The 19,390-nt window shown below is 46.8% G+C and overlaps 1 long non-coding RNA gene and 1 other non-coding gene across 2 annotated transcripts; one reads left to right on the top strand and one right to left on the bottom strand.

Moving 5' to 3' along the window:
• The first annotated feature begins 6,151 nt into the window (after positions 1-6,151).
• TRNAQ-CUG (transfer RNA glutamine (anticodon CUG)) lies at positions 6,152-6,223 on the top strand. Its single transcript has one exon. It is a non-coding gene; the product is annotated as a tRNA-Gln (tRNA).
• Positions 6,224-11,908: 5,685 nt separating this feature from the next.
• LOC135322008 (uncharacterized) lies at positions 11,909-17,018 on the bottom strand. Its single transcript, XR_010382228.1, has 3 exons — positions 16,959-17,018; positions 14,778-14,983; positions 11,909-13,175 (listed from the first exon to the last, which is right to left on the bottom strand). It is a non-coding gene; the product is annotated as an uncharacterized LOC135322008 (long non-coding RNA).
• Between the last annotated feature and the right edge of the window lie 2,372 nt (positions 17,019-19,390).

Genomic DNA, 19,390 nt, shown 5'->3' with positions numbered 1-19,390 from the left:
ATCACTCATGCTGGGAAATGCTGCTGGCTGCTGGGTTTGATCATTGTTCTGAATTTTGAGGGTGAGGGACTGATTGACAGAAGAGATTTGAGGTTGGATTTACTTGACTTCCTTTGACAGAGAGCCCAGGCTTCAGTAAAATGAGAGATCACTCACCATGACGAGTGAGGTCTCCAAGACTCGGCTTGAGCAGAAGAAAAATTGGAAAACAGAGACATACAAGTTTAAATTTTCATTAGAATAGGACTTTAAAGATAGATCTTTAATTTTAGCCAAAATAAGAGGAAAAATTGCATTCAGAGTACTTTGTTTGGGGGAATCTGGAGCCATTGATCTCCTTGAGTTCCTTCATCTATGCTGGTAACTGGTGCTCAGCATAAAACCTTGCCTGGTCAGCTCAGGAGAACAAGGAGCATTAAAAAAATCTGCCACAGATAACAGAGATAGATGATGGATTCTTGGATAATGTTATGTGGAGTTAAGTATTGCACTCTTTATTCTTTAGCAGCTAGGTTCATGACATTAAAGAAACATTCCTCTGATACCTGAAATGCCCTTTACGATGTCCTTCACATCACAAGAGCTTGGAAACAGTCATATAAAGGTGAGCATAAGATTTTTACTGTGATTCTTTGATTTGTTTTTTGCTTTGCAGCGATTAGCATACAGGTTTCTGGTAATTAAAAATTAGGAGAGTAGAGATAAGCCTCTGAAGTAGTTACTTACTGCTGCATATTAACAGATTACAAGAACAGTGGTTTAAAACAATGTGGATATATCTCACAATTCTGTAGATAGAAGTCTAGAAGGATGTGGCTGGGTTCCCTGCTCACAGGATTGTCCTCCCCACTGAATAGGGCTGATGTTGACCATGTCCTGGTTCTGATCATCTCTCATGGGGTGCTGCCCTGCTGGTCTCATGCTCCTCTGGGATCCTCTTTGTTATCCTGACTTCTATCAGTCATGATTTCTTTCAGCTCACCTGAAAGAAAGGTAGCTTAGAGAAAGCCCAGAACTCTGGTCCCCAGAAATGATCTCTGCCACCTCTTTTTCCAAGAGGAGAAAAAAAAAAAAATAACAGGTCTTCACAGAGAAATGATCCCCCTGAGGGCTGAGATCCCCTAGAGGGGGAAACCTAAAGGACAATAGAGGCACTAAAAGCCCAGATGGGGGGATCCAGGTCCCTTTGTGTCCCACCTCAGGAAGGCACTCCTCCTGGAAAAAGGGACCTTTCCTACTGACAGGTCACCTTGGGCAAGGGACTTGCTCTGTTCAACTGAATCATTCTTATTGCCACTAGGACTTTTGTTCTTTCAGATCATCTGAGCCAAGCGCAGTGCAGACTTACCACTCATGCTCGGCAAATGCTGCTGTTCCAGGCTGTTTCTTTAATGTATAGGCCTTTCCCTTGCATGAGAATCTCCTTGGAATTTTTGCCTAAAAGTAGTTTCTTGGACCTTACCCCCAGAGATTTTTAACAGGCACCACAGTGACTGTGATGTAGGTGGGTAGCTAGTGCCCAGGGATGGGAACCCTGTCTGCTGCGTCATACTGCATTTACTCAGCCAAGGTTAATGCTACTTTCTCTATTACATTATACGTCTTTCTCTGTTACACATGAGATCAATATGCTCGACTGTAATGAAATCACCATGTAAAGCAAAGGGTACCTGGTGGAGTTGGTATTTGCATCTTGGACTGCTTTTCCTCTGTCTGTGCTTTAATTGTCTCAGCACAGACCCAGGATAGGATCTGACTGGAACTAGACTGGTTGGGACTAGAAGACTGGTAAAACATTAGTTATTCCTGGAAACTGTTATTTATCCACCTGACATTTAGTAATATTTTATCTGGCAGGATCTTTTTTTTTTTTTTTAACCTGGCAGGCTTTTGAGGAGGCACCAAGGAGACTGGATGAACAAGGCAGACAAGTGCCTTCTCTCAGGAGGACTATCTTCTAGCACAGGAGCCAGACATTTGACAAGGAATGGCATAAATACTATTTAACTGTATCTGTGATAAACTTTGTTTGTATTCATATATTCCTTTGTCCCATTGTGTCAGCCAGGATAGAAAACTGACGGAGTATAAATAATAGGACTAAGGAACTGTGATAAAAGAATTGCCCCAGAAAAGGTCTTTCAGATATTTTTGTTTGAAAAGTAGAAATACTGATGTTTGATCCAATGTCCCCCGAAATTCAGCTGCGAGTTTCTAAGGGGTATGTCGGGTGCTTTGGATAGGGAAGCTTTGATCAAGGCTTTTGTGGTGGTTTTGCTGCCAGTAAGTGGTTTAGGAGCTTGGGAAAATCTTCTGATGGGTTTTCTCATCAGTAAGATAAGGTTGTTATCCAGATTCTCCAAGGTCCCTTCCTGCTCAGTTTTTCCAGAGTGCATGAAGGACTGAGATTCATGTTAAATGTGTCCTGAGAAATGCAGGCAAGACCTGACCTTGGTCCCTTGTCTGTGTATCTCCTACAGGAGCCTGAGCTGAGCCTACACGCTGAAAACACAGAACTTGAGGGGAGGAGATGAAAGGAAGAAAATCAGCAGGTTTGGAGACAGAATAATTCAAAGAAGGGCAAGGTACTGGTGGAGGAAGGTGGTTGCCAGAGGAGGTGAGAATAATGACAACCTAAGCTCATAAAAGTCAAGGGAAAGTGAGGGATGCACAGAGCATCATCCAACTCTGAAGGAGCAGCCTGAGTGGAGCAGAGAGGACTGGGAGGGTAACGTACTCCACAGTGACTTGTGCACCTGCCAGGGAAAGCCACAGGCTGGGCCAGGGATGGTTTATACTGCTGGGAAGCACCAATTCCAAGAGAAGGAGGAGGTGCCATGAGGCTCTGCCCTGGACCCCCAACCTCGAGCTTGGAGCTGCCCTCACAGTGGATGCCTTCCAAGTAAGTGTGGGCTTAGAGGGATAAATGATGTTTCGAGAAGGGTTGGAGATGTCCATTTTTGCCTTAAACAGTTCTGCACTATGGCCAGAAGGGGCCAGGGTAGGAAGACCTTAGATCTGAAGCAGAGATAGTAATGGTATCTTCTGCATTTACAGTCTGAAAGGCTTTGTACACAATATGTCTTAAATATTTGTTGAGTGCTTCTTTTTTCTTAAGCTGTGTTAAATTTCTTATGTTGAACTTGGGAGTTCAAATATCGATAAGATTTCTCTGAGGAAATAAAAGCAGTGAGAAGAACACAAGTGGATACTTTCAACAAAATGTGGTGGCTCTTTGCAGTTGGGTGTTGTGGCAGCCAAGAGGATGGGAGGGTAGGCTGAGGACACTTCTTCCTGGTGACAGAGTGAACCATCGAGAAGAATCCCTGAGGACAATCCTGTCTTCTGAGACACCACGATGAGTGTCATAGGGCAAGGATAGTGTAGGGCAGCCTCGCCTCCAAGGAAGGGGATTGCTACATCCTGGGAAAAAGCAGAGGAGCATCCCTGACAAGACACTGGAACAGGAATATAGTAAAGATAATTGGGAAGTTGCAACCAGTTTTATTCAAACAGTGAATTATCATTGCTGAGAACCTCCTTAGCGCTTGACTCAGTGCCAGGAGTCATGAATGCAGGGATGAACAAAATATCTCAACTTTCACAGAGCTCTCAGCCCAGTAATCAGAAGTGGTGAGAAGTGTAGTGGTGATGGCTTCACTGGAGAAAGTGGCTGATGCTGCCTAGGGATGATCACACTCGTGGTGCCGGTCCCCCTTCTTTTTTTCCCAAAAGCTGGGTGACCTGTCCTGGGCCAGAAACCCTGGTTTCTCAGACAGATTTCAGCCTCTAGAGGTGCATTATTTAGAAAAAAAGAAAAGGAAAGGAAAAGAAAGAAAGAAAGAAAGAAGAAAAAGAGGAAGCCAGGTGATATAACAGAAACATCTGTCATCCCTGGGCTGGGAGAGGCAGTCACCTGGCCACACAGGTCTCTCTGAATTCAAAATCTCTGTGGTGTTTCTGCAGTGAAGGACTAACATAGTCCACTCCCGTCCAAGTGGAAATCAGGGAATGGGACCGTTTTCAAAGAAAATGTTCCCAGTTGGTTGACTAGGGCCTTAATCCTCATTAAACCTTGCTGGTCCTCAACTCACAGTCTGGCACTTGAAAGGAATGCAACAGTTTTTTCCAAAGTGACTTAGAAGGGGAGCAGGGAGGTTTATCTTCCAGGAAAATGCCCCAGAAACGCCCTCCAAGAACTTACCTAAACTCCTGATTATACTAACCTAGTGTGTTATTAACCATTAATTGTCAGAGGAGGCTGAGAACGCCGTCCCCAACTACCACAAATTACGCAGTGTTTCCCACATTTGAGGAAGTGACAGGGGTCAGCACACCTGGAGTGCAACAGATAAGCTTCATGCTGGGAAAACTGCCGTCCTGATCATGTATTAGTACCCCACTAGCACAAAACACTGATAATAGGGGAAATTCTGTTAGGGAGAAGAGAGCATATGTGAAACTGTGCACTATCTGCTCAATTTATCTGTAAACCTAAAACTGTTCTAAGAAATCGTGTTTATTAATTTTTTAAGTAAGGATGCAGCACCCTAAAATCTTGGTGTCAGTGGCATCCTGTAATTGCTAGTTAATGCTGAGTTTTTGGGTGCACCAACCTGGGAGTCTGACCAGTTGGTGATTCTCAGCCTCCACTAGCCTGGCAGTTCCCCTACAATCCAGATGTCTGATCAAGTAGGTCAAGGTGCCCTCTTCGCTCCAGAAGGTGCAGAGGGACCAGTGGCATCTGGTGAGACCCCGAGAATCCATCGAGCCGGGCCGAACTCCGTCAATACCCTGGGCAACTGAGCTTCCACAGCCACCAAACACACCACCACAGGAGCAAAGCAAGTGAGGACAAGAACTATGAGCCACAGGAGGAGGTCGCTGCCTGAAGCAAAAAAGCACCTCAGGAGGGAGGCTTGGTGAATTGGGGGAGACTCAGAAGCAGGAAATGAGTGGAAGTAAGACCAGAACGTTCCCTGCTGGGCTTGAAGCACAAGTCTTCCAATCAGCAGTCCTAGGCTCATAGGCTCCTGTTGCGCTCAGAGCCAGCGGAGGGAACCTGCTCCCCAAACCCTGCCTCCTCGGCTGGAAGCTCCTTCGGACCCGCAGGCCATGAACACACCGGGTCTTGACGGGGCACATTGGGGCCCTGACACGAGCGAGCGGCACTGGACGCCCCATGGCGGGGCCCGGGGCCCACGGCCCTGGCCGCCTGCTCCCCGCCGCCCCGGAGCCCCCGCAGGTGCCGACCCCGCCTCTCGGGCTGAAGTCCCCCATGTGCCACCTCCCCTGCGCTCCGCCGGCGCGCTGCACCCTCCGCAGAAAGGGAGGCTGTGAAAGGCTTTCCAAACGGGCAGCTCTTGGAAACATTCAAACTGGCAACTCAAGCCTTTAAACGTCCCGAGGGTGGAAACGTCTAGAGGCCCGTCCGGCACCGCACGGAGCTCCACACCCGGTACCGAGCCAGGCCTTCAGTCTTGGGAACGCGGGAGGCCGGAGAGGGGAGACCTGGAAAGCTGAAGAGGAGAAAGAATCCAGGGAGGAAAGAGCCCAGAAGAAACGCTGTCACCTGATTTTCCCCGACGTCCCCCCGCGGGGCGGGCGCGGCCAGGCTGCTGGCGGGGCGCCGCGTAGGGGCCTCTGGGGTTCGAACACGACTCCCAACAGAGAGAGGAATCTGTCCCCAGGGGAAGCCGGCAGGGCTTGCACCCTTTGCACGTCGGGTGCCAGGGCAGGGCAATCCCAGGAGGCCCCGAGGGCTGTTCTGAGGGTAGTCAGAGCTCTCAGCGCAGCGGGAAGAGGACAGTTGAAAACAAGAGGAAAGAGACACTTTTTGTATTTAGTTATGTTTTTTTTTTCCGGGTGAGAATTTTACCTCAGGGCAGAAAACTCTAGCAATCCCGGCAGAGCAGCTGGACTTGGGGCAGGTCTAAAAGCCGTGCCTGTGGCTCATCCCCGAGAGGGCTTCGTCTCCTCCACGACGTACAAACCCGCAGAGACGCGCCGAGGGAAGGCGAGCGAGGCGCCCCCTAGCGTCGCGGAGGAAGCGAGCTCGGGGCGGCGTGAGCGAGCGCCCGGCAGGAGGCGGGTCCTGGGCCCGCGGGGCTGCGCGCTGCCTGGCTCCGCGGGGGTCGTCGGGCCGTCCAGCGGTTCCATGGTGTAATGGTGAGCACTCTGGACTCTGAATCCAGCGATCCGAGTTCGAGTCTCGGTGGAACCTTCCCTTTAGGCCGCGCCCAACTGTCTTTTATCCCGCAGCCCCAACTCCGCCGCTGCTGGAAAGCGAACCCGCGCCTCAGATACGTGCTGAGTGGACGTGCTCTCCGGCTCCCGCCTCCCGCTTTCTGCAGCTCTCAGACGCGACGGTTTCGGTCCCAGGAAGGAAGCTGCGCGGCCAGAGTCCCTCTGGCTCCCGCCGCCGCCTCAAAGCCGCGTCCCCCGCGGTTTGCCGGCTCCTCCTCAGGAGTCGGGGTCCCGGAATCGGGCTTCTCTGGGCTGCGGCGTCCCGGCAGCGAGCAGATGGGGGGCACCCAGCCTGGAGTGTCCCCGCTGGACCAGGGCGACTGTGCCCGTCGCCGGACATCGGCGGCCCCGGCCCGGCCGCCGAGGGCGCAGAGACAGCGCCAGTGCCACCCCCTCGTCGGGTCACCCTGGGTCTCGGGGGTAAAGGGCAGAGGCTGCGCCCCCTGAGCCTTACACCGCAAGGGACTTCACACCGCACGTCCTGTAACCGCCCGATTGTCCGTCCCTGTGAGTAAACGGTCTGTGTGAGGGGCTGTGATGTCCCTGATCAGGCAGGAAGAAGCCTGTGTCTCAGTTTTCGGCTTGATGGTTGCAGACCTGAATTGGAAGTCCTGGGTTTCATTCAAATGCCCTGTTTTATTCCGCATTTTAATTGATTCTATTCCAGCTTCTTCCGATTTTATTCAGAATTTCTTAGTCTTGCGTCCTCATTGCATACAAAGCTGCTGTTAGGCTAAAATTTGAAAATCCACTGCTGAAACCTTGTCGTTTCATCCAAAGCCCAGCCAGAAAGAGAATAGACCATGGGTTTCAGCGTCTGTAGAGATCAGGGTTTCCTCATCCATCTCCCCCCCCAGGCATTTGAGACACTTGCAGATCTTGTAGTGACGGCTAGACCATACTCGAATATACCTTGTTTGGTTAGATTTGAGTTGGAAACCACATTTCTTTTCTTTATCATTACAAAAGTAAATTAAATTTTGTTTTGTGGTTTTAATTGACATATAGTCAGTTTACAATGTTGTGTCAATTTCTGGTGTACAGCCTAATGTTTCAGTCATACATATACATAGGTATATTCGTTTTCATATTCTTTTTCATTATAGGTTACTACAAGATATTGAATATAGTTCCGTGTAACTTGTTTATTTTATATATAGTACTTAATATTTGCAATCTGAAACTCCCAATTTATCCCTTCCCACCCCCAGTAAATTAAATTGGTAAATGTCACCTCCAGCCTTTGAAAATGAGCTGGTGCACCCCTTTTGTGGAACTACAACATGGATAAGAACTATGCCAAGACACTAAAACACAATAATTTGTGTCCCGATGGCAGTAACCAAACCAGAAACTGCTTTCCTCAATTGTGGTGTTAGCAGAATTTTTGCTATATCTTTAATCTTTTGTCCATATAATATGGGGAAATGCAATGAGACTCTCTAGGATATTCTATTTCTACTATTCAAAGAGTCCTTAAAACTAAATTGCTTGGTTTCAGACAAAGAAGGTTCAATATAAAGCCTGTAGTTCTGAATTTGATTTGTAATGTTTGTGACTGTAGGTGAATACATGAATACACACACTATGAATATGTATTTCCTAGCTCTGTTCACTGGAAAGGCCTAAATAAACCAAATCCAATGAGTATGTCAAGGATATTCAATTTGCTCTGTGAATACTGTGTTGGACATAAAGAAATCGGAGAGTCTTAAAGAAAGGACTGAGTCCAGGTCAGGAGCAGTAAATATTAAAGATGCAAAAGAAACACCTTGTCCTACTAACATCAGGAAAGGTCTTAAAGCCTGTGAGGATCTTACCAAAGGGAGAAAGGGGTCAGCTTAAATTCACTTTCACTGCTGAAAGAGAGGACAATTGGAGTATCAGGAAGGACTCTGTAGCAATGCATTGAAATACTTCAGTGTGATTGAAACCTTGATTTCATATGAGCACAGGAAAAAAAGAAAGAAAAAGCAAAGAAACTAATTGGTGATGACAGAGAATGCTGAGGGATTAGCTCATTAAACTACAGGCTGTACCACTAAGTGTACAATATTTACTACTTAGGGGAAAGTTCTCTTTATACAAGTGTCCAGGTAAATAATTCACGATGATGGAATGGCACCATTTTGCTCCACACAATCAGTTAATGGATCTAGGCCTTGAAATCAAAGGGCTGCTAATATTCTTGAAGAAACACACAGGACTTGATGTGCCTCCTGATCAGAGAGCACACATCACTTTTCAGGTGGTCTTGCCAACAGGTGAAACATGAAACTGATAAGCTTCTACATCTGCCAGGTCCAAAACTGTGGCCACAAGACACATGTGGCTACTGCATATATAGAATGTGGCTGGCAGGACTGAGGAACTGGATTTTAACTGTACTTAGTTATAATTCATTTAAATGTAAATTTAAAAACCAAAGGTATAAAAGATTTTTCTATTGAATGCAACTTTAATACTTTAGAATTAAAGTTCCTTTAATATGTTGCAATACACACTTAAGTGTCTTATGTATAAGATTATTTCTGAATTATGCTGTACTTATTAGTTTTCAGTGTAGTTACTAGAAAAATTTTAATTACATATGTGGCTTGTACCTTCTCTCTATTAGGATAACACTGCTCTGAATTCCACCACCAAAAAGGAGGAAATATGGAGGACAGGAGATTGTGTTGATGTACACCTAGGAACCAAATTCAGGTTGAGGGCTACTAGAGAAAAACAAGACTGTATCTTCAGTAAATGAATAACTAACATAGGAGAGCGAGAGACCAAGCAACATAGTGAGAGCAGGAGCAGCAAGAGAGAGAGAAGGAAAGAAGAAAGGAAGGAGGCGGAAGGAAGGAACTGAGGAGAAACATATATACAGGTACTTAACACATATCCTACTGATTACAGTTTGTGGATTTTTTATGGATCCCAATAAAAGAAACTAACTTAAAAACAACCATGGGAGGTTTGAACACTGCCTATTTTATGATATTAAAAATTTTAAGTCCATTTACCAACAACAGTAATACTATGACGCACCACTCAGTAAGAGTCCTCACTGAGGGGAACACAGTGATACAATTCCAGATGAAGTGAGTTGTCTGGCATTTACTTAAATAATGCAGGAAAAGGTAAGTGGGTGGGACTGTAGGAAAACAAGTTCAGCCATAAGCTGATAATTGTGGAAGATGACTTACAAGGATGGGGATGTTCTGTTATATACTTCTGTCCATTTTGGAGTCCTATTGAAATTCTGCATTTGAAAATGAGTGACGAGAGATTACAGGCCCACCTGGATGACGGCAGCTGAATCTCTCAACACCTATTTCAGAGGGCTAGGGATTAAGCTAGAGAGTCAATGACTCCACACAGGACAGCTCCCCCGAACAACCAGGGGCCACAGAACACTGTGGACTCCAGGTAGTTTGTATTTAGCCAGGCCTGGGAGCCACACAACAGTAGAGGGATCAGACAAGACTGCACACAAAGAGGAGAGGCCAGCAGGGAGGGAATCCAGGTAAAATTCCCTACAAAAGAGCATGTGGACAAACTCAGAGCATGCCTGAGACCTGGTGGACTACAGCTCTGATGACTGGGGAATGGCCAGGAAGGGGTTCGGCAGTGCAGAAGACCAGAGGATGACAAACTTCGTGAGGCACAATTGTCGGGGCCACGGTGAGACCTAGATGAAGGTAGTGTTCTTTGGATGTTTGTGGTGCAGAGAAAGAATGAAGCAACCGGTAGAAGTCAAAGGTCCTACTGGAAGGAAATAGAATCTCAGAACCAGGAGACACACCATGCCTTTCCCCAAAACCTTACATCTGCTACAGTAATTGCACAAGACAAAGATCTAGACAAAAGAAATTGACCAAGCTCCTTAAAGATTCAGCACTTCCCACCTAGATCTGCTATTTCTCTCAGAGATAAATCCTACTCTGCTGGAAAGGAAAATCATACAGCAGACATTTATTTATTCTAAGGTGACATTAGAGAAAAACAAAAACAGACTTAGAGATTTCAGCTGATGAAAAGATTCTCCTCAGAATCAATCAAAAACGTAGGAAACATATAAAATAGTATCTATATCTTAAATATTCTAAACAGAACCTTTTTAGATACACATACACACACACACACACACACACACACACACACAAACACACACAAACACTCTGGCTCACGTACACAAGAAAACGAACTCAGAGCACAAAATTAGACACAAAGACCAAATGAGAATTTGTACAAACTAGGAAAACACTGAAGAAAAAGAACATTCCTTGGAAAATAGTCTAAATGAAAACGTATAAAGGAACTTATTTGTCTACAATCATAGGACACATTGAATTGAAAAATGAAAGCATTGAACAGAAAGGAAATGGATAAAAGATAATGAGAAAGGGTCAGAGAGAAAGTCATAGATATCTGGGAGAAATAGGACTGGAATGTTCAATTCTAAGTCCCATTGTATTAGAGCTGAAAGAATTTTTTTAAAGAAAAAAATTCCTGTGAAGCGCTCAAACTCCCTTTACCCCAGTGAAAGAGAAAATCAAATTATATTCCATGTCTCAACAAAACATCCCAAGGAGGAAAATGTTTCTTTAAATCTCAATAGAAGTCACTGTGGGCATGTCCTTCACATTCAGCCAAGCTGTCCATGTATCAAAGCAAGAGAAAATGAAAACTAAATATGTCAACGTTGAAGAGTCCTCATTTCCACCATTAGGAAACTTGACGGATGAACTTTACACGTCAAGAAGTCACCAACGAAACCCTGAGATATGAAGACCTGGTCACCACTGAATATATGTTATAAAGATTTAAGCCGGTGTGTCATGGGCCCTGCTTTCAGGGCAGCCTGGTTGGGCCCTGGGACCTCTGTGAGGAGGCCGCTGACACTCCTGGGGTGGGGCAGCCCTCCTGTGAACCTATGGGTCCCTAAAGGGCCCCATGGGCGCCCCCTCCAGCTCTTGCACATACCCTCCTTTTTTCTGAAGTTAAAACCAAATGGGGAGGGGGCGGGGACAAGGTGGGAAAAATAGTACGTAAAGGGTATACATTTGACTAGGTTGAAATACTACTAGAATACTATCAGAAGTGGCAGGTAAAGACAGAAGGAAGGAGAAAACTAGAATAATGTCCTTGATGGTGACAGTGGTAAAAAGTTGAGGTTGAGAGGTATCATTCAAAATTTATACTTCAAATTAAACTTATGTGACAACATACTAAGGGACTAAGATGACAAATATTTTAGTGCAGTGTTAAACACTAGCTATCCAGTCCTTCCTACATACCAAACAAAACACACACACATACACACACACACACACATGCACGCACAAATAACAGAGATAAAACAAACACATTAAATGCACTCTACTACAAATGGTACATACAACTTAAAAGATGTGGGAGAGTTTAAGATATAAAAATGAAGAGGAGAAAAACGAATGTTTCTATTAACTTATATCCGTGTCTACTAAATCAGTCGCTGAATTAAATTAACACTGAATTTAAAAAATACACACCATCACAGTAAAACTCCAAAGAACTTTTAATTAAATGGAAGGGGTAGGGATTGTCTTTTCCACAGCACAACGCCAGCAGTACAAATGAACAGAACGACTGCACTGGAAAATTTCTCCTTCACAAACACAAATATGGTAATTGACACACTTCGGGGATCGATCAGGGATGGCAACAGTTTAGAGAACGACAATCATAGAATAAGATATTTATTCACTCTCAGAGAACTACTCATCAAATCACTGATTCTACACAGAGAAACGTGTGTTCCAATGAACGGATCTCACTGGCTCCTGCCTCCATGACGAAGTGTTCAATGGTAAGAGGACAAGAGTGGTGACACGCAAAGTGGACGTGCTTACTCTCCAGAGGGGCTGTGCCAGGAAGCAAACAGCGTTCAGTAAGTGGCATCATTGGCAAACGGGTTGGCCTGAGTTTAATGATGAGGAAGGGGTCAGACAACTGCAGAATGTAGACCTTTGAGCCAGACAACTGACCTGTGTTCTGCACACAAGTCAATGTCACCACCATTAAAGACAACCACAGAAAGGTGAGGAGAGGGTTTGGGTTCAAAAGGACTAAAGAAATATAGCAGCACAATCTCTTTAGTTCTTTGGAACCCAAAACATCTCTTCTCCTTTCTGTCATCTAATTTGTGGAGGCATCGCCTGTTTGAAAAACACAGGCCACTTGTCCTGTTCAGTGGTCTAGATTCTGCAGTTGTCTGATAACTACCTCATGACGAAACTCAAGCGAAACCTTTTCAGCATGGACACTGCATGGTTAATGCCACCTGCACCGAGCACAGCCCATCTGGTGGCAAAGATTGTCCAGGCTGACATGTTGCCTTCTTCCAGCTGCTCCAGATGCCAGTGTGTGCAGGATGGCAATTCACAGAAGCAAGCGTTAAAGTCTCTCACAGCTGTGCATCCAGCAAAGCACTGGTCTACTTAGCACTGGGTCACATTTGGGGACTGATGCCTGGGATTTCTCCCATCAAATCAGTCCTTTGGAGTAAAAATCATGGATTGTGGCTGGTGATTGTGATGTTGATTCTCAGCAAAGCATCCCTGCAGTGTTCAGTTTGGACTTTAACCGGATTTTCTGTTGCAGATAGTTTACATCTAGTGGGAAAGGTAAATTTGATGATGTGGTTTCTTCAAATTGGCAAAATCTTTTCAGAGTACCGAAAATAATGCGTTAACTGTGAAAGAGAGACAGGGGAGAGATGGAGAGACATAGGAGAGATAGAGAGAGGGACAGAGAGAGAGACAGAGGGATCAAATGTGGGTCTTCGTTGGGTTCTGCTGACGGCTGAGCCTGGAGGGATGACCACATGGTGACAAGAGTCAGGAGCAGGCTGGGATCCTCTTGAGAGGAGGGGCTGAAGGGGGAGCCCGAGGCTGGTGCTGAAGGGAAAAGGGAGATCCACGAGTTAGAAGAAATACCTCCTGAAGCAAACGTGCAGACTGTGGTGCAGAATCTAGGGACCCCTGTCCTCACCCCACCTGTGCTTGGGGATACGCCAGCTCAAAGCTGCTGCAGAGTCTTAGCCAGATCCCCCTACTGGTTCCCCAGCAGCCAACTGACTTTTGATTCCCCTTCATCTGGACCGAAGTGATACCTTTCTTACATGTCCCAGGAGGGATGTGCTGAGCATCCCTCATATACATTCAGAAACAGACTGCTGTCTGGAGCAAGGATCCTTGGGACACCCCTATCCTGGTTCCTGATATCCCACCAAATCCATAGTCCATTTAACCCCTACATGCATGTCAGCAGAGCTTTGAAAAATACTGATGCCGAAACCTCACCCCAGAACTTCAGAATCACAGTGTCGAGGGGTTGGGTCAAGCCATTCGTGTTACATAGATCCAAGCTCACCCAGGTTATTCGTGACGGCAGAATTTACAGCCACCCACTAGCCCTGCACTGCCTCACACCATTCTCTTTCCGTCGCTTCATTACTTCCACCATGAACCCCTTTCCCACTGGCCATAAACATTTTCTCACCTTCCTTCGGATAGTCTAGAGTTAATCACTTGCCTTCTGAAATTCCCTTGCCTGAGCCACTGATCTTCTTGTATCCTGTATATCTCCGTCTTCATAAATCTGCCCCAAGTTAATCCACTATGATGCTTTCCTAGACTCCTTGGCCTAAGACTCCAACTCAGTTCATTTTTTTCTGCACTTTACTGAACATGTAGACGGAGTCATGTGAGTAAAAGGAAGAGAGGTCTGAAACCCTAGGCATGTCATTGTCTTTGCATTCTGCAATCACTTGGCCTCTGTCTCTGCTTTAGGTCAATGTCCCTTTAGGTTGCCATCTATTGTCCTCCACCTAATGCCGGCTCCACTGAGGCCCTGGAAGCCCCATGGACATTAACCCAGAGCTGAGCACCAGAGGTGAGAAACCTGACCCCAGGCCTGTGCAGCATTCCCACCTAGGCCTGAGGTTCTTATTTAGTTTTTGTAATCAGGGTTCTCATTCCTCAGTTACATCACTTTTTATTCACGTGGAGACGTCGAGGAGTCAATGTTGTCCTAGGTGTGTTCTGCAGAAGCCAACCCATGTGCATGTGAATCGTTAAGACAATGATTCTGGAAGAGGCAGTGGAGTGGAGGGAGGGAGGGCCGGGAAAGAAAGGCAATGAAACCAAGACAGTGTGTGATTTCAGGCAAAGAACCCCGTGTTCAGGGGCCTAAATGATGCTCTTCTGATGAGGAGGACCTCGGGGCCGGGCTTCCCTGTAGCTAGGAGTAGAGGTGAGAAGGAATACCAGGGCAGCAGTGGCAGGAACACAGCAGAGTTCACAGTAGAAACAGCAAATGGGGAAGGAAGGGCCTGGCAGGGTGGCAACTCCCACGGAAAACAGAGGAAAGAGCAGACAGAGGGAGGATCAACTGTTAAGTGAACGAACAACAAAGAGGACAAACTAGTGGAGTTTGAGGTATAATCTTAGATGAGGAGCAACAGGGAAGACGTGCATGGAAGGCCTAGATGTGATTACCTCTGTCCCCTACGCTTGAAGGCCAGGGAACCTGCATGCTATTCTCCACTTGCTGCGCAGCAGTTTTCTTCGCAGAATCTTCTGCTTCAGGACACTGGAGGCATTACTGTTGCTAGAGACTTGACGTTCATGCTGGCTGGCAGCTGAGCCCTCGCCCTCCACCTTGGGAGGGATCTTCATTCCGATGGAAGCATCCAAACCCAGCTCTGAAGATAAAACCACAGAAAACAGGATGCATTGTTATTCAGGATATTACAATGACTTCCTCCTCCAGCCAAGAGGAACATCAAGTAAGGAACGTGTCCAGGAACAAGAGAGGCCATCTGAACGTCCCTGCCAGGTGAAGCCAGTGGAGACACCTTGGTATTTTTCTCTTTTGTTGACCGTCCCCAAACTGTGCAGTGCTGGTAAGACTGCCAGGAGGCAAACATGTTCTCACTGCCAAAAAACTGTTTTTTAAGAAAAATAGAATTGACGAAAACGGAAAGTTCCTAGGTAGAAAAGACAAGGCAACGCAATCAGGGCAGTCAGAGGTTGTACTATTGGGACAGAAGTGACTGCAGAAAGTAAGCAAAGTCAATGTTGAAAGTAAACTTCAGGAAAGAAAGAACTGGGGAAGTCTGAAACTGGAAATGTTTACAGATGTGTATCAGTATATGCTTCCCATATATTTGTACATACACTATATATAATGTTTATCATACTCAAGCTAAATAAGACCTGGAAGCTGTGATAAAAATACAACACTCACGTGTGTGTGTGTACAAGGGAAGCAATGGATGATGGCGTTGAGATATTGAATGGATCATTCTAACAGCCTCCGATGAGTTGAAATTGAAAAAGGAAAAATAGACATCAGAGGAATAAGCGAGGGAATCTCTGGTGGTAACATGAACGATTAGATCCGGGGGATTATGAGAATAAAGGGCATTAAAAGTAGCGTTTGCAGCAAAATCTGTCGTGATGCCTGGATTCAAACTCAGGCCTCTGGGGTAAGTGTGCAGGAGAGAGAGTGACTGAGCCAGTGGGGCTGAGTCCTGGCCGAGAATGTGGGAAGCCAAGGTCAAGAAAAAGAGACTAGAGGGAAGGCAAGACAATGAAATCCCACAAGGGCTAATGGCACTTGTCAGGGCCACGCATCCCTAACACCCGCTGAGCACTTCCCATGAGCTCTCTGCACGGTGGCCAGTGGTGCCCCTTCTTCTCTCACCTCCACTCTCCCTATTTCTCAGATGAGGCCACCGCCTGACAGATGAGCACCAGGCGGCCCCAGTCTCCGGGTGGAGATACTAAGAGGAGTAGAGGGTAAGGATGAATACGTCCCAGATGAAATGCATGTGAGGGTATGAAAGCTCATTGAAGAAAATCAGAGAAGAGTCGGATCATGATAAGAAAACCGAGGACATGGCCATGGAGATGAGTGGAGAGGACAAATTAAATGGAGCATCATAGAAGAAACTGAGTGGCTCACCTTATCTATGAAGGTGGTTCTTTATTTTAAATAAAGGGCTAAAAACAGAAAAATTACCTCCGTGTGAAAAGTCAACAGACGATTGAAGTGTGTGGGCAGTTTTCACATTGCTACTAAACATTACTAATGCACTGTTACTGAGAGCACGTGACAGGGGAAAACTGGCTTGAGGATGGGCGATGAGAAGAGAACTCTGGCAAACGTGCCATTCTGAGAAAGCAAGGGGAGACGGAGTCTAGAGAAAGTGGAGACCATCAAAAGTCCTACACTTCAGCTGAGACAATGCACGTGCAATCATTGTGTAAGTGTTACATCACCAGCAGGATACACGGGTAGACATCACACAGTCACAGGTGTGCTGACGCAGGTTTTACCGAATCACGGACCCTGGGAGCTATGTTTCTTAACACTCCCAACGACCACGGAAGGTAGATTTAACTTCCCGGTGGTCAGATAAGGGAAATGACAAGGGAATACCTCACAAGATAAATAACTTGGTCCCGTTAAAGAACCAGGAATTTGCAAACCCAGGACCTGGGGCAGAGCTGGCCCTAAATCTGCGGCTCCTGCTCACTTCCCTCTGTTAGAGCGTTGGGGATTTTCCGTGGACCTGAAAGGAGCATGGCAGAGGCCTCACTGTCTCCTCCACCCCCAGCTCTGGCACGAGCAGCTCATGGACTAGAGCTCCCTACACCCCTTTTCTTACTTACCTTGCAGGGGCAGCCCTTGGTCAGTGTTGGCTGTGAAGCCCCACACGGTGGAGGGAAGGCCGAGCCTGGCGTTGCCGTCACCACAGTCAAAATGCTGGTCCCGCTGCAGCTGCAGGTGATGGGTCACCTGGGTGCTTGTCTGCAGTTGTGCTTGTGAAGCTTCCATCTCTGACCCTTGGAAACTCAAAGGCCCTTGGCGACGGTCCTCCCAGGAGTCACCTGAAAGCAGAGGACAGTTCAGCAGGACCAATCCAACTTTCCGTTTGTCAGCCCCTCACACAACACCCATTTCTGCTGTTCCTGCCTATCAGGGAAACCACCCAATCAGCCAGACAACAGAGGCAGACATCATGGACATGACGGAGATGTCATTTTGAAGGCTGTGCCTGGGGACGCTGAGATGGCAGGTGCCTGGCAGGAACGTCGCTGAGATCAAAAATCACCCACTTGGGTCCAGAGGGTACTGGATGGCAGCTGAGGTCACGACCATGACTCAGTTATTAGCGACCCTTCCTTGTAGCCTAGAGACATGATTCTGGCCAGGCCTCAGGGAAGGGAGGACGAGGAATTGTTGATGTCTAATTAGAATAAAGAAATAACAAGAGAAGTGGGGCCCAAAGGCTGCAAATTCCACTAGAAATGGGACTTGGGGCCTATAGCACATGGACCAAGTAATGAGAACTCTTCCCACTTCTGGAGGCTTTTCAACTCCATTCCCCGTGTGTTTTGATGACCCGTCCACCCAGCACACAGGGATACGTCCCATGGCTACATGTGTCCTGGGTGGGCTGGTGGGTACTGGCACCTGTAAGTAGTGTAGCTGAGGTCTGAGGGCCTTACTGGAAGCTCAGTGTCCAGAAGTGCTACAGAATCAGGACGTCTGGTTCTTCAGGGAGATGACACAGTGCACATTCCTTGTATTACACCCCCCTCCAGGGGCACCAGGCACTGCTCCTAATCACACATGTTTACAATTCTACTGTGAAGTGAGTTCATATTCTCAGAGAGTGGGCTAACCAAAGAGCTCAAGTAGCTCATCCAGTCCAGGGCAGGCTCAGGTGGGGTCACGGCCTACGGGGCCTGCTGCACATTGCTGTGCGGCTGCCCCCTCACTACCCCTGAAGACCCTCCTGCTCAACAAGCTTTGTTGAACTGTTTCTTAAATGTGTCTCTCCTGTGTCTGTTACCACGTTGTCTTCCACAGAGAGCACTCTGTCTGAGTCTCATCAGTGATTCATCCGACCTCCTTCTAACGGCTTCCTCTGATCCTGTCTCTCCACACTATCAGCGGTCTCACCAGTCTTACTCAGCTTGGGGAAACTTGTCCTCCTCAACCTCCCTACATGAACTCAAATCCTCACCTTGCCTTGACACTCCTGCTCCCTCCGGCCCCTCTTTCTTCAGCACATCACTTCCCACAACCCCCTTGAACAAATCCTCCCTGGACGCAGGCTGCCCCTCCTGACCCCAGCCCTGCACCTGCGCCTTGTAGAGCTTCCCGGGCTTTTTCCCTAAGCACTGCTCTCTGCCTTGTGTGCCCTTCCCATTTCCTCCAGGCAGAGTTTCTTCATCATTAATCACTGCATTAGGATTCCTAATAAGATTTATTGATAATTCACATGGTCTGAAGGGTAACACCTCTTAAATTAAAAACTTTAATGTGTGAAACAATGCTCAAAACCAGTAAACCCACCCTCAAATGCTATTTTGAATGACAGACTTAAATTATTTTAAAATATCACATCTTAATTTCATCATTTAGTTTCATCTCTCTTTTCCCAACTAATGGCTTTTATTAAACTATGCTCAATATTCTCTGCATTTGCATGGGAAAAGGCAAAATAGTTTATCAAACATCACAAGGAATGCCCAATAGCATTACTTAGGAAAGTAGGGAAAAGCCTCCAATGAAATCTGAAGTTGTCCTTAAAGATCAAGTGCTTGTGCTGTGCCTACAGCACATCTCCTTGGTCAGGGCAGATGGGGCGAAAGAGCAGGTCTCCTGCGGCCCCACTGCCGGAGTCACAGCCGTCCACACTGTTCACAGGCCATGATCAGAGCCCACAAATAGGATGGACCCGAGCATCATTGATGTGTCCCATTCATTCACCTCAGCCCATCCGTGTGGGGGAGGTTGGCCTTTCCTGCCCATGCTGAATGATGGCCTGGCAGGGCCGGGCCACATCCCACACATCTCACTTCCCCTCTCTAGCCTGACTTAATACCAACAGCCTCCACTGGTGCGGGCGGTCCAGGTGACGTAGGGCGTCCTGGGACGAGGAGAAAGGAAAGTTGTCTTACCCACATGATGCCTTTCGCAAAGTAAATCCCACAGCCTGATTCAAAAGAACACAAGTCTCAGGGCCTGTTTACAGAAATCACTCTCGTAGTGTATACAGGTCATTGGCTACAAAGTCTGTGAGGATAACTGG

The sequence above is a fragment of the Camelus dromedarius genome, chromosome 9 (assembly GCF_036321535.1).
Source record: "Camelus dromedarius isolate mCamDro1 chromosome 9, mCamDro1.pat, whole genome shotgun sequence".
Classification (NCBI taxonomy): domain Eukaryota; kingdom Metazoa; phylum Chordata; class Mammalia; order Artiodactyla; family Camelidae; genus Camelus; species Camelus dromedarius.
The sequence above is the reverse complement of the archived record's forward strand: the minus strand, read 5'-3'. Positions and strand labels throughout refer to the sequence as shown.